This window comes from Carya illinoinensis, chromosome 13 (assembly GCF_018687715.1).
Source record: "Carya illinoinensis cultivar Pawnee chromosome 13, C.illinoinensisPawnee_v1, whole genome shotgun sequence".
NCBI lineage: Eukaryota > Viridiplantae > Streptophyta > Magnoliopsida > Fagales > Juglandaceae > Carya > Carya illinoinensis.
In genome coordinates this window covers 25,025,710-25,041,768 of record NC_056764.1, presented here as the reverse complement: position 1 = coordinate 25,041,768, position 16,059 = coordinate 25,025,710, and the positions used below count along the sequence as shown (strand labels likewise).

The following is a 16,059-nucleotide window of genomic DNA, read 5'->3' as shown; positions in this document are numbered from 1 at the left end:
CCTTTGCTGCAAAAATACTTCTCCAAGCATAAGAAGGATTGTTCCCAAGTTGAGACTTTAAAAAAGTTGTTTTGGGGAAATACTTGGCTTTAAAAACCTTATCCAATAAAGAACCAGAATTTTGCATCAGTCGCCATCCTTATTTTGCAAGTAAAGACAAATTGAACAACTCTAAATTTCAAAATCCCATTCCATCAACCATCTTAGACTCACACATATGTTTTCAACTAACTCAATGAATACGGTGCTCCTCATCACGCTACTCCCACCAAAATCTAGCAAAGTACTTTCAAACTCTTTACAAAAAGCTTTAGGTAATTTAAAGCAACTCATAGAATAAGAAGGTAGAACTTGTGCTATAGTTTTTATTAAAATTTCTCAGCCAGCTTGTGATAAAAGTTTCTCTTTTCATCTTTGCAACTTATTCCAAACTTTGGATTTAATATCTTGAAATGTATTACACCAAGATCTACCAACAAGTAAATGTCAAGTCAACTGTGTAATGTTGCATATGAAGATAAAGATTCTACATGTGATGACATCGAGTGAAGACTCCAAGTTTTTTAAGATAATAATTTGATTTGATATTATCTTAAATCGATTTGGAATTATCTTAATTTGATTTTCATAATTTTTAAGATATAATTTATCTTATTTTACTTCAACATAATTTTCCTATAAATAGAGATGTATGTTTTGAATTCAATAATAATTCAGAAACTAAAGATGTGCATCTCAAAGTCTCTTTTCCTTTTTTTCCATCTTCTTTTATATTATATTTTATTTTCTATTATGGCATCAGAGTCCTTGGCTAATGCTAAACTCGATTATGTGGAATATTTATTGTTTCACTAGTTTTACCTCTCACAATATTTTCATCACTTTTCAATTATATATTGTCTCAAATTAATGCATTTGGAGTATTTCTATTAGCTCTTAGATATTTGTATTGGATTTTGATTTGTTGTGAACATTATTTAAAGTTTCAGATTCAATTTAGCCTTTTGATTTTGATCCAATAGTGGACCAATGCTATATATAGCTCATTGTTGGCCACAACTCCAGATTTGATGTTCTAGTTGCTAGCCACATCACCAACACCATCATCTCATCATCGATCAGTTAATGAATATGCATGCTACTTTCAAATTTCATACTTAAGATTTCAAAATTCATCACCTTGAGTTTGAGGGGAATGATATTAATTAATTTGGTTTGATATTATCTTGATTTGATTTTTATAATTATCAAATCACTTTAATTTTATATTAACTTGATTTGATTTTCATAATATTTAAGATATTTACCTTATCTTGTTTCAATTTAATTTCCCTATAAATGGAGATGTATATCTTGTATTCAGTAACAATTGAAAAAGTAAAGATTTAACTCTCAAAATCTTTTTCCCTTTTTCAATGCTTTCTTTTATATTATATTTTATTTTCTATCGAGTGACAAAGGAAAGATCGAAACCTTCCTGTATGAGAAATTAATAGATGGGATACAAATGTTGCTGCCCACATTTTAGCAAAGAATTCTTTAGACCTTTTGGAGGATACAGTAGGTAAAGGTAGATAAAGGTGGACTATCATCCTTGTATTCCTTCCTTCATTTGATGAAGGTTATCAATAAAATATGATTTTTTTCCTTTAAAAAAATATAGATGGGTTAATCCAATTCACTACAACATTTTGGGCCTTTTGCCACCATTTTTTTTCCTGTGGTTAAAAACTTGCCGCAAATAGATATCTTTATTCAAAACTTTGAAGTCTCCAAAAGTTGTGGATAAATTTGTCAAAAATACTCATTACACGGTAATAACATAATGATGCAAATAACATGGTGCGTATAATTCATTTGCGGCACTTTTTTACATTTGTTGTAATGACATACAACAGCCGCAAGTATGATAACCTTTATAAAGTTAATTGCACCTTTGTGTGGCAAGAAGCTTTTGCGCTTATAATGGGGTTATATAAGTATGCTGAAACTTGCTGCCCGCAGGATTTTTCCCATCTCTTCTTATCAGCCTCCCTATTATACTATTATCATTTGTGCGAAACCCACAAATAGCAGTACTGATAACTTTCGACTCCTATTTTGTACATCAAAAAATCATCGCTATCATAGTATATGGTTGAGGACCAGCAACCACAAAATCGTCAGGTACTGCATACAGTGTTAATTGTGGCTTAGTCGGTGGCTTCGACTTTTTGGTTGATTCGCGGCAGTTTTGGGAGATGTGGTAACTAGTTTTCACCACTCATGCTATACCAATCACGAGGGATTTTTTGAGGTGTGGTAAACAATAGAAGTATTAACATGCTTGTGCTGTCATCAGCCAAGGGGATTGCTAAGAATTGATGCTAAATCAATCTCACTTTATTTTCCCATTTTTGCCCATGTTTTTCCTTTTACCTCTGTTTCAGTTTTCCTTGTGCTTTTAGCTTCTTTGGTTTTACCTCTTTAGATTAAGTTGAAATATAAGATTAGCCTTTGTTTTGGGGATGAAAACAGGTTGTTGTGCTTGCCTTTAATCATGCTTTTGGAGTTTAATGATGAGCTAGGTGAGTCAGATATCCCCTTTTTAAAGCCAAAAGACAACAAAGTAGATAGGATCTAACACTAGGTGTTTCTCGAAGATGGAATATTATATCATCATTGTCAGTGGAATTTTGTTAAAAAATGGTTATGGACTTTCAACACACATTTTGCAGGGATGTATTTTGGTTAAGTGTCCAACTTATATTTTGCTTCATTTTGAATCAACCACAATAGACATCCTTAAGTAGCTAGCTTTTTTAACAAACCTAAGTGCAGCTCTCTAGAGTTTTAAAGAGCACAAACTTTAAAGAAAAGTAAGCTATAGCCTACACACATAAAAATGTGTTGGATTTTTTTTAGCAATTTATCAACTATATAAAAATGAATTATAATTTTGATGGGGCCAAACTTTTTTTTACCATATCCATGTATTAACTATAAATATAAGCTACTTGTATTAAAATTCAAAAACCGGGCCGGGGGGGGGGGGGGGGGGGGGGATTGGCCCCTGAAGGCCTCCCCTTGGTTCCATCTCTGCATGCCAAGATAGATTATGAGTAGTTAGTGTTTGGTCATCTATCCTTGTTATTATGAACAATTGAGTTCAATTACTTAAAAGTCAATGTGTAAACACACTACTTACTATGAACCAAAACATTCATTAAAAACTTAAAAACACAATTTTTTGAATGTTAGCTACTGTGGTAGACTCCCCCACGTCAGCAGTGCATTCGAAGCAAGTTTGCAAATAGAATAAGCATATAGAGTAGAACCAATTCTAGTTTAATAATATAAAGTAGAGCTAATTCATTACGCATAGCTGCAAATAATAGAGTGAGTGAGAGAAAAATGGTATGAACATGATCCTTTGTACATCAAGAACTTTCAGGATCCCTAGTGGATAATCAGCTTGTCAAATAGGCACTACTATCTCCACTTGAAAAAAGATACATCTATTTAAAAATAGGTCAATATAAAGAACATCCATGTGCCAATACAACAGCCAAAAATCGTTTATAAAATCATGAAATGACAAACATGGCGCATAGAAGAAAAGAATGAAACACCAAGGAAAGTCAACAGATAAAAAGGAAAGAAAATGCATTTTTACTTGAGAAATTTGTGTGCGTGTGTGCGTGCGCACACTCATGCGTGAAGAAAGAAGTGGAAAGAACGAAAAACAGAAAATTATATTATTTTTCGTTTTGGTGGTGAAAAACAGAACTACTGTATTTCTTCTTAAACTTAACCTTCTTTTTAAATGTCGTCTATGTTAGTGGGACACTTCACCAAAGCACTTCCCTACAAATTATAAACTTTCAATACTATATAGTTGGACACCATTACCTATATATATATGTATAAAATATAAAGCACTTAGATTAAGAAATGATGCCATTGCTTACAGCCTCTTAATTAATATAAATATTCACTAATTTTCCACTGGTTCTAACAACTCACATTTCCGGTTAAGTGACAATGGCATTTGTCTTCTAAAAATTTTTGCGGTTAAGTCTGGTGCCCCATGTAGGCTATTATCGTGTAATAATTTTTTTATTTTTTTAAATTTTTTTCATAGCTGCTCAACAGGCTAAAATATCTTTGAGCTTTTACCTACCTTCCAACATTTGACACAAGCAGACGTGATGTGAAGTATAGTACAGTAGTAGGATTCCAATGTTCATCATCCATACCTCACTACAAGAAAATACGCTTTTTGCAGCGCCATAAATAGTCGGAAAAATCATATATATCCTATGCAATGCATCTGGTGACACAATAATCAATGACAAATCATATATAATTTTTTTTCAGATTAAAAGTTTATTCCAAAAATATTTATATATATTGTGGTATATGTGGTGATTGTATCTGTTTGTAAATTTCTCCCCCTTTTGAGAGGCATGCTTTAATTTCCGAATATATATAAATATATGTTGATATACAAGAATGAGAATATAGTATACAAGAATGAGAATATAGTAAACAACAACATGAGATAGGTTGGCATTTATTTCTCCTTCATATTATAAGCTAGAGCATAAGTTTAGAGTTACCGGACATAGATTCTTCATCGACAACCATTTCCCTATTCAGCTAACATGGTAGTCATGGCCTTAAGCTTTCTGAGTCCCTACACCATCCCTATACCTGCACTCTTCCTATAGATTCCAAATAGATTCATTAAAAAGCCATTCGGTTTGACCTCTTCAAAAGTTCAGCTAAATTTAAAATAAAGATGGCCTCCTCCATTTTAGTCATCTACATGATCTTCAAAACCATCATACATCTCCCTCTATTCATTCTCTACATTACTTAGATTTTCTTTTCTTTATTCAGCATTCAACAATCATATTTTTATAATAGAACAAAAATAAAGTGATAAATGCAGTTGAGGGGCGATTTTTCTTTATAAGCCTTTCTTCTATTTTTCCCCAATGCCAGTAATAAAAAATTACTATGATAATTTTTTATATATTCAGGTGTCATAGTTTGATATTAAATGTATAAAACAAACTATCAGAACCAAACAAAAAAACCTTTAAATAGAAGCAAAGAAACAATAAAAAAATTTAAAGAAAAAGGTCTACGTTTAACTTTGATACAGTTGACTTGGATGCAGCAAAGCTAAAAGTGTTCTACATTTTGTAGATAGGGATCACTACAACATTTTGGTCCTTTTGCCACCATTTGGCATTATTTATGGAGGGGTGGTTTAGTTGTACTTGACGCAACCTAGTTTGGCGAGTTTGTATAAATTGATTACAGAATTGGCATGCTAAAACAAAGATATTGTTTATATGCAGGTTCCAGATGTAGATGTGACGATACCAGAGTTGGTGTAATTCACTCATGATGACAGACTTGGTGTAAGTTCTCATCTATGCTATAATTTCGAGTTTTTATTTATTGCTAAAATGCACTATAGAATGTTATATATCTGTTTAGGGTTATTGAGGTGTAATTTGGCTTTGCAATTTGGTCATTGTATGAAATAACCATATATCGTCACCTAGTGTTGGGTTAGCAAAAAGGGTTTGTATGCATTAGATGGGATTTGAGTTGCAGTCTAGTTTTAATCTAACTCATGAACATAGAAGAGTATAAATTCCTTTATACTTACTTCTATTCAAAACTATTTGGAAACAGTTTGTGTTGCAGCAAACATGATAAACTTCTTATAGCTGCAGCAAAACTATATTAAACGGGCGAGTGTATGTAGCAAACATGTATAAACTGAAATCTCTTTTGTGAACATTATGAAATATAAAACTTAGTACAGACCTGATGGTGATACTTTCTAGCTACTATGAATAGTCTTTTCAGCTCGTGCTTAGCTTGAGAGATATAGGAAGTCATGGAAGGCCCCTCACCTATTAAGTAAGGATCAAGCACTCCATAAACCTTTTGATGATGATTACCAAAAATGTTATTGATGAACTACAAGAACACATAAAAAACTTAATTAAGACCAAGATGAGCAAAGATTTAAACAAATATAATAAGCTTCAGGTTGCTGAAAATACTTGATGCATTATAAATAAAGTCACCTTTGGTGGAATATACCTCCGTGATTTGAAGAGCCTGCTCAAGCCTCAGAATTTGAATCCATTGCTCTGTAACAATGTCAGCCATCTAGAACAAATGCAAATGAAATAATAAGCCAAAAATATTCAGAAAGAACAAGCAAAAAGAGACCTGACAAACTTCATAACAAGCACATATTTTGTTTTCTTCTTCAATGGACCTACAGAAGTTACTTAATATATTACCATTTCAGCTGAACCCCTGATAAAAATAGGAAAACAAAATGCGGTGATATCTTCAGGAACTAGGCAATCAGTTCACCACACTTCTCACCCATGCTTCTTTGAGTTGATTCATTTATTATTTAGCACACGACATAGCACTGAAACATAAACGAAATTATACAATCAAAAAGGAAATCCTCAATCTTCCAATATTTATGCAGTATTGCCGATTTGCAACTTCAACACCCACACTCAACTAGTGGAAAAATATATCAGTTAGCCAAAATGTTATGATTGCAGAGTTGCCTCTGGTTTCTAATTTGAACAATATTTCTTTCTCTGTGCAGTCCCGAAACCAGTTATGCAGTAGAAACTTTTTTTTAACAAATGCTAGTAATATACAACAGTAACAATTCATTACTTGCTTTAACGAGCTCTGTGTCCTCAAGGAACTCTCTTTCTCCTATCACAAGTAGGCTAACCATTCATATAATTTACAAGCACAGAAAGGTCAAAGATCATGATAAAAAGTAGGAGTGAGGAGAATCTTATTTGTTTGTTGAGAAACCTTATGATCGATAAACTCGCGTGAGTCTGCACAATGAACTGCCAAGCAACATGTTATGGGCTGGGCTAATCGGGTCTCACTTCATTAGTTGTAACGGTTAATTTTTTGTACATTGGTTTTGCTTATAGTCCAGACAATCATGGTGCAAGTAGCACAGGGCTTTTGCTGCTTCAATGGCTATTTTGAGCCTTGAATCCCACTGGAGAAACCCACCTCTTTTCCCATGTAGACCTTGACCTAGACTTCCATTTGGCATGTACTCATACACAAGTAAATTGATCTCTTTATTTGAACAAAATTACAGCAACCGCACAATATTCGCCGGATTTTACCCAGTGTGCCTACTTCTGCAGAGAGGCCATTATCATGAGAAGACCCTTTGCTTATTCCCAACAGCTTTTTCACAGCTACTTGCTCTTCATTTGGCAAGGTTCCCCTGTACACAATCCCAGCTCCACCTCGTCCTATGATACTGTTGTCCTTTATGCATTCTAGAATGTCTTCACTTCCAAATTCTAGCTTTTGGAATGCTGTGAGCTTCCACGAATTTGGATTTCTCCTCATCTTTCTGGTTTTTATGATTGCTAGAAGAGCAGATACCAAGGAGCATAATAACAGTCCCAATGCAAAAATAAGCTTAAATCTTCCGGGGACTTGAGACATGCTGCCATTGTGGTAATGTGATTCTATTGGTGAGCCTGACAGATAGTTGCAGGGGCTCAAGTATGCACCACAGAGGTCAGGATTACTCGCAAAAGATGTAGAGTTGAAGACTGAATGTTGCCCAGTTTCAGGTATTGGACCAGAGAAGTTATTTTAGCAGAAATCCACGGAAGTCAAACTCTTCATGGACCCAAAGTTCCTTGGGGAGACTCTGGTTCAGGTGGTTCCATGAGATATTTAGATAATTCAATATGTGAATTTCAGCAATTTGCACTGGGATTGGGCATGAGAGCTGGTTTTGGCTCAAATCTAAGGAAGTCAGCAAGAGGCAATTTCCAATATCAGGAGGGATTCTGCCTGAAAAGTTGTTTCTACTCAGATCCAAATTTTGGACGTTTTTCAACTGGCCTATTGAGGATGGAATTTCTCCTGTGAATCAGTTTTCATTTAGTAGAAGAATCTGCAAGCTGGGAAAATTGCCAATGGAAGTAGGAAGAGGTCCAGATAAGCGATTATAAAAAAAAATTTAGCTGCACCAGTTTTTGAGGGTACCTTGCTTGTGTCTTGAGGAAGTGGCCCACTAAGATAATTGTTATATAACTCCATGAGTGATAGCTCAGGCAAGTGAAGAAACTCACTTCGTATCGACCCACTTAAATCAAATTTTACCCAATTCGGACTCTTTGGAGTGTGTCACATTGCCCAAGATCATCAGGCAGAGGTCCAAATAGAAAATTGTGTTGTAAAATCAAGATCTTCAACTTCCTTCCTAAGCATAGAGATTTAGGGATCAATCCAGCGAGCTTATTTGTTGACAAATCGAGGTCAAGTAGCCTACCATTCTGATCAAGCTTGGAAGGTGTTAAGAATACAACTCTTGTATTTCCGTAACTTGATTTTTACGTTTGAGAATGGTCAAAATAAATAGATACAAGAACAAATCCATCTAAGGTAACTAACTAAGTATGGTATGATTTATAATTACAAAGGTAACGGCTAATTTCTACTAAAATCATGGTGTTAAATAAATGGAGGAGATCTTGGCTTGATTTATGGAAGTGATCTGTCAATACGCCCCCTCAAGTTGGCGCATGGAGATTCATAATGCCCAACTTGCTTAAAAAATGGTGGAAGAGATCATGACCCAATGGTTTGGTGAAGATGTCAGCAACTTGCTCATTGGAGCAGGTGTGAACAACAGTAAGGAGTCCGGACTGAATTTTATCATGAACAAGATGACAATCAATCTCAATATGTTTAGTGCGTTCATGGAATACGGGATTGTGAGCAATGTGTAAGGCAAATTGATTGTCACAATAAAGGCTGATAGGCTCGGGATGAGAGATACCAAGATTAGTGAGGAGCTGTTTCAACCAAGTGAGTTCACAGGTGGTGACGGCCATGGTGCGATATTCAGCTTCAGCGGAGGACCGGGCCACGGTAGTCTGTTTTTTTGTACGCCAAGAAACGGGACTGGAGCCACGTTGAACAAAGTAGCCGGTGGTGGAGCGATGAGTGGTGGGGCAACTGGCCCAATCGGAATCAGTATAGGCAGTAACATGAAGAGTGTGGGAGGAGGGAAAGAAAATGCCTTGTCCGGGACTGCCTTTGAGGTAGTGAAGAATTCGAGTGGCAGCCTGCATGTGAGGAGCACGAGGAGCGTGCATGAATTGATTGAGAATGTTCACTGCAAAAACAATATCAGGACAAGTAATAGTCAAGTATATGAGACGGCCAACAAGTCGACGATAGGGAGAAGGATCTGAAAGAAGAGAGTCGTCGTGATTGGTGAGCTTCAAGTTTTGTTCCATGGGAAAGGAAGCGGTCCGAGCACCAAGTTGTCCTCTATCAGATAAGATTTCAAGAGCATATTTGCGTTGGTTGAGGAAGATGCCTTGAGATGAGCGAGCAACTTTGAGACCAAGAAAATATTTGAGAAGGCTGAGATCTTTTGTTTTGAAGTGTGTGGAAAGAACACGTTTGAAGACCTCAATTTGAGAACGATCATTGCCAGCGACCAAAATATTGTCGACATATACAAGAATAAGAGTAACACTGGTAGAAGTGACCAAGGTGAATAAAGAATGATCCACCTGAGATTGAGAAAAACCTGCATCAAGAAGCACAGTAGTTAGTTTAAAAAACTAGTTGCGGGAGGCTTGTTTGAGGCCGTAGAGGGATTTGCAGAGACGACAGATGCGAGTCTCACCTTTCGAACAATAGCCAGGAGGAGGAGTCATGTAGACTTCCTCATCAAGGTCGCCATGTAAGAAGGCGTTATTGACATCAAGTTGGTGAATGATCCATTGGTGAGAAGCAGCAACAACCAATAAACACCGAACGGTAGTCATTTTGGCAACAAGAGCAAAAGTCTCATGGTAGTCGAGGCCTTCAACTTGAGTGTAGCCTTTGGCTACTCTTTGTATCGTTCAACGGAGCCATCTGCTTTAAGTTTGGTTTTGAACACCCATTTGCAGCCAATGGGTTTCTTGCCAGGAGGAAGGGACTTAAGTGTCCATGTGGAATTAGCTTCAAGAGCATGAAGTTCAGCAGACATGGCGTCTCGCCAATGGGCATGACGAGTGGCAGCAGAATAAGAGGTAGGGTCAGCAGAAACAGTGAGAGCATTTAAGAAAATAAGATGAGAAGGGGAGAAACGAGAATAAGAAAGAAAAACAGATAAAGGGTGAGCAGTACCTGAGGGTGATGCAGCAAGTGAGGATGCAGTGGACTCAGTGTGTATGGTCGGGCATATATAGTTTTAAAGATATGCGGGTCGAGTAGTGGTGCGACGAGGACGGGGAGGAGGAGGAGGAGGGGGAGGATAGGAATCGGAAATATGAGAGGTAGGGGTAGAGGGTGGTAAGATGGGTTCAGGGATGGGGAGAGGAATAATAGGGAGAGGTGTAGGTGAAGAAATAGAAACATTCTGGAAAGGAAACTGATGTTTGTGGAAAGTGACGTCTCGAGAATAAAAAACAACGTGAGTGTCTAGATTATAGAGTTTATAGGCTTTATGAGTGCTAGGATAACCAAGAAAGATGCATTTGGAGGCACGAGGGGAGAATTTGTCACGGGAAGCATGAAGAGTTTAGGCATAACAAAGACAACCAAAGACGCGTAAATGGGTATAGGTGGGCGGGATAGCAAAAAGAAGTTCAAAAGGAGATTTATTTTTAAGAAGGCAACTGGGAGTGCGATTGATGAGATAGGCAGCGGTGAGGACACATTCACCCCAAAATTTCAAGGGTAGGTGAGCTTGAAAACGCAGACTACGAGCAACATTCAGGAGGTGCCGATGTTTACGTTCTGCACCACCATTTTGTTGTAGAGTTTCAACACAAGTACTATCATGAAGGATGCCATAATCATGAAGATAGTTTTGAAATTTATGAGAAAGGAATTCTTGGCCATTATCAGTTCTAATAATTTTAACCGTGGTTTGAAATTGATTTTTGATAAGGGCAAAAAAATGCAGGAGATAAGTGTATGCTTCAAATTTATAACGCATGAGATAGATCCAAGTAGTGCGAGAGAAATCATCAACAATGGTAAGAAAATAATGAGCACCACAAATAGAAGGAGTATGATAAGCACCCCAAATATCGCAAAAAATTCTATTAAAAATCATGGTACTGTTATTAGTAGAAATGGGAAAAGGAAGTCTAGTGTGCTTAGAACGAGCACAAATATCACAATCAGAGATAACACAGGGATTATTAAAAAGACTAGGAAGAACTAAGCAGGAAGGATGACCTAGGCGTTGGTGCCATAAAATTTTATTCGCAGCAATTTGAGTGGAAAAAGCAGTAATGGGTTGGGGCTGATATACATAAAGTCCATTGCAAAGCTCACCCGCTCCAATCAGCCTCATCAACTATGGGTCTTGAAAAGAAACAGTAGAAGAAGAAAAAAAAATAATGCAAGAATTAGTATTTGTGAGTTTGGGGACAGAAAGGAGATTAAATAGAAATTGGGGGATAAAGAAGACATTATGCAAGGTGAGGTGTTAGGCCAAAGGACAAGTGCCGATTCCTTCAATGTTTATGACATGCCCATTTGGTAAAGTCACTTTCTGATCATAAGAGAGGGGAGACAGAGTAGAGAAGAGGCGTCGGTCATGGCATAGGTGGTCGGTGGCACCACTATCCACCACCCAATCGGAGCGGCTGTCAAAGGGAAGAGAGGAAGAGATTTTACCCATGAAATTTGTAGAGGAAGGGTTCGATTGAAGCAGATCAAGCAATTTTTGGTACATCTCATGGGTCAAACCAGGAAGTGGAGAAGAGGTGGAGACTTGATGAGCCATTAGTGCCGAGGTTGAGGGTAGTTTTTCGAGGAAAGAGGGTCGCTGCTTGCCACGAGTATCTTGGCCTGCTGGGTAGCCGATCACACTCCAACAATGGTCACGGGAGTGACCCATTTTGTTGCAGACGGTGCATTGCAGGGTCTATTTCGTGGGTCCACCGGAGTGAGCAGCAAGGATGTGGGCATCCGTCGGCGGTGGCTGGAGGTGGAGAAGGCGCTGCTGCTCTTCCTGCAAAAGAATAGAAAATATTTTTGTGATGAGGGGAAGGGTTTCCATGGCTAAGATTTGGGTTTTGAGTTGGGAAAATGAGTCATTGAGGCCAAGAAGAAATTGGTAAACTCTCTCATCTTCAGCTTGTTGTTGTACTTGTTTGAGATCGTTGGTTGGCTGTAAGTGACTCATCCCAGATTTGCTTGATTTGATTGTAATAATCATGAATTGAGTGATTGTGTTGCTGCAGGGAAGACAACTCACGTTTGAGATGGTAAATTCTAGCATTGTTGCCGTGACAAAATCTGGACTAGAGATCAAGCCATACGGCTCGTGGATTGGTAGGGAATTCAAGGGAGTTGGCGATGGAGGGGCTGATGGAATTTAGGAGCCAGGTAAGAACCATGTCTTTAGTTTGGTTCCATTGGCTATAATCTGGAGAAGAGGTTTTGGGTGGGAGGAGAGTGCCATCGACAAAAACTAGTTTGTTTTTGGCGTTAAGTGCACGGGTCATGGCTTTTTGCCATTTGGGAAAATTGTCACCGGTGAGGAGACCGGAAACAAGTATGAGACTAGGGGAGTCAGAGGGATGAAGGGGAGAGAGGACAGTGGAAGAAGCCATGGGGTCACGAAGAGGGAGGGATCGGGTTTAGGCTTGATACCATGTTAAGAATACAACTCTTGTATTTCCGTAACTTGATTTTTACATTTGAGAATGGTCAAAATAAATAGATACAAGAACAAATCCATCTAAGGTAACTAACTAAGTATCGTATGATTTATAATTACAAAGGTAACAACTAATTTATACTAAAATCATGGTGTTAAATAAATGGAGGAGATCTTGGCTTGATTTCTGGAAGTGATCTGTCAATAGAAGGAATGACTCCAGTGAAGTTATTTTGCCACATTTTTAGGACTTCTAATTTGGGTAGCTCTGCAATAGCATGAGGGATCTCACCATGAAATTTGTTGATGAATAGGCTCAATAGGGTAAGCCCATGAAGGCCTGAGAGCTCAACAGCAGGATAGTTCTTGTTATCGCATTATCTGAAAGATCTAGAGTTTTCAGCTTACTTAAGATTCCCGAGTTGAAGAGGAATCCAACCACTGAGCTGATTTATTTGCAAGAAAACAGTATCCATGTTTTTTAGATTGCCCAACTCTGGAGGAATTGGACCTTCCAGGCTACAATTTCTTATGTCTAGATGAAACAGATTGATTAGCTTACCCAACTCTTAAAGGTCTGTCTTTTTCCTTTTGACAAGTCTCTTAAAAGCGTATATCAAATTAGCAACAATCCAAACAAATCTTAAGTGCCAAATTTTGCAACTTGGGTTTCTACTAGATTACTTTGATTGAACCATAGCCTCATATGATCCTTTCATAAATTAATATTGCATATATATATAGGGGTCCATCGATCATGAATTATAATGATGGTTTTGCAAACTGAGGGCATAACTAAAACAATAAGTAGGAAAAACGTGGCAGAGTTTTTAAAAATGACTGGTTTTGGTTTTGGAAGAATAAAGAAGAAAGTGGATGCAAAGTTTATACAGAATCATTTTTTCCTTCTTAGGTCAGTGTAGCCTCTGTATGGTTTAGATTTGAGAAGAATGGAGGATACGGAAGGGTAATTGCATAAATCTGAAGATATCTTCATTTCTTAAGCAACTATAGCCCTTTTCTCCTTTGTTTCCCTGCTTCTTTCCAAGATCTAGAAGGAGCTGCATATGTAATTCAACATGCATAAATTATAACCATGGTAGGAATTGCTTTTCTACTTGATATGGATTATTGATTGTTGAATCTGGAGTTATACAAAGAGCCAAGAGCAGGAATTTTCATTTTTTTGGTCAATTAGCTTGCTTTATTTTTTGGCATCATCCAATAATATCTTCCAAATAATAATGTATTTTTGTATGCCATCTATTGAGTAGTCCAACTCCAAAGGTCCCATGAACATTCTACCAAAAAACAGATGCAGGTTCCATGACTTTTTGTTTTGGTCTTCTGTTTTTCTCATGGTTTTGAGTACGTAATAATTTATTTATTGGCTGGGGATGTGCATGCATGGCTGTTATGGGGTCGACCCATCTCCTTCTATAAGAAATATATATATATATATATATTGTGCTTCAAATCGGGTTGAAAGTGTTTTGGCTTTTTAGAGATAGATCAGTAGGCCACCAACACTATCTTACTCCCAAACAAAGCTCTTTGCCTTTTGGATTTTTGCATTACTCGGTTGATCGACAAGGCATCTAAAACAAATAAAAGACAAAACTAAGCCCCACTAAGATCAAAATAAGGTGTTGGATACCTGCAGCTTGCTTTAACGCCTCTAAGATTAGAAAGGAGCCAAGTATGAGCAGCTCATCAGTGTGCATGCATGGGTTGATATACCGTAACCTTGGGGAAGCTACTAGGCATGAAGATCCAAGGCCTGGCAAGAAGGACCAACATTTGAGTGGTGACACTCAACATACTAGGCAAACCGAGTAGTCAATAGGACGAAGCTACCTCGTTTTACCCTTCTTTCCAAGAGCATAACCTAACCAATTAGCAGCCCATTTGAAATAGAATGTAGTTTAAGATGTAATAGTTGACCTTTTATAGTGTTAGGATCTGTTTATTTCATATCATTCCTCATTTATTTCTTTATTCATCATTCCTCAATTTTCATATCTACCTCTCTGAAAGATCATGAAAGAGAAGCTTATTAACCCTTAAATCCTTCAAAAATCTGGTCCTACAGCCCCGTAATGCAATCACATTACAACCTGATTCCTTTGAAATACCCAAATTCTTTATATATTTTTTTGGCTTCGCACCTGATGCATGTAATACTTGCCATATTTGGCTTCATATGGGGACATGTGGCTTCTAATCTCACTTTACACATACTTGGGAATACAAGTGAATTGGGTTCTTTATATCTTTCTTTGCTCTGCAACTTTTGTGTGTGTGTGTGTGTTGTGTGTTTTTTTTTCCCTCTCTCTCTCTCTTTTGTGTTGCCTACTATTGTCTTGCCCTCCTGGTTATTCCACATGATGCTCCTATTGTATATTGACTACTATGATGCAAGTATTAATTCTATTTTGCAGAGAAAGGTCCATGGATCTTGTCCTCAGATGAGTGGGTAGAGTTATTGGTAAATCCATTATTGTCTAAAAGACCATTATTGTTCAAGAGGAGGTATGAGTCTTTTTGCTACTACATTCTTGTACTACATGGTTTGAAGAGCTTGATTCTAGTATCGAGGGTTCTTCCAAAGAGAAGATTTTAGATATCAATAAGCATTTCTTTGCTCAACCAACCCATACTAACCTGCAAGTTGCAGCTGTTATGACCTGTATGCAAAAATCTGTTTTGAGTACTAGTATTTAAGTTAATTCTTCTCTGCTTCTAGTGGCCCCTTTTCCATAACTTTGTTTATTTACATTGATGATTTTAAACCTTTGACTTTTATATACATGTAAGAATTATTGTAGAGAGTTCCATGAACTTGTAGATTTAAAGATTTTGACAAGAATTATAGAACCATAATTATTACACTCTTTTTCAAGTTGCTATGTCTCTTTGGAGCCTATGATACATCATTTGTTTTGTCAACTATGCACTCAAACCTGGGTATCAAGACAATCCATGGAAGTGACAATGGAGTCTTTGTTTTTCTTCATGTTTTTCCCATTTGATATTATGCTATTTAAATGTGATTGTAAAGACTTACTCTATATAAGTCTGCTTGATATAACAAATGGTGTTTAGTTAAACAAATAAACATATTTGTCTCAATTTTTAGATAAATATGTTTCGGAAATTAATCTTTTTCATGTTCAATATTGAAAGTCAATTAATCTATAATTCTGAGGGGCAGCAAGTACTAAAAAGACTTGCTGAATTTGTTTGAGAATATAAGTTGGCAAACCCATCTTCAATAATTTGTTTCTAATGTTTTGTTTCGATTTAACCATACAGTCCATCCCTGCATCATTCACAGGGATATC

General features: G+C 36.9%; 1 pseudogene; it reads right to left on the bottom strand.

Annotated features, from left to right (window-relative positions):
- Positions 1–4,661: 4,661 nt before the first annotated feature.
- LOC122291069 lies at positions 4,662–15,732 on the bottom strand (annotated as a pseudogene).
- Positions 15,733–16,059: the final 327 nt, after the last annotated feature.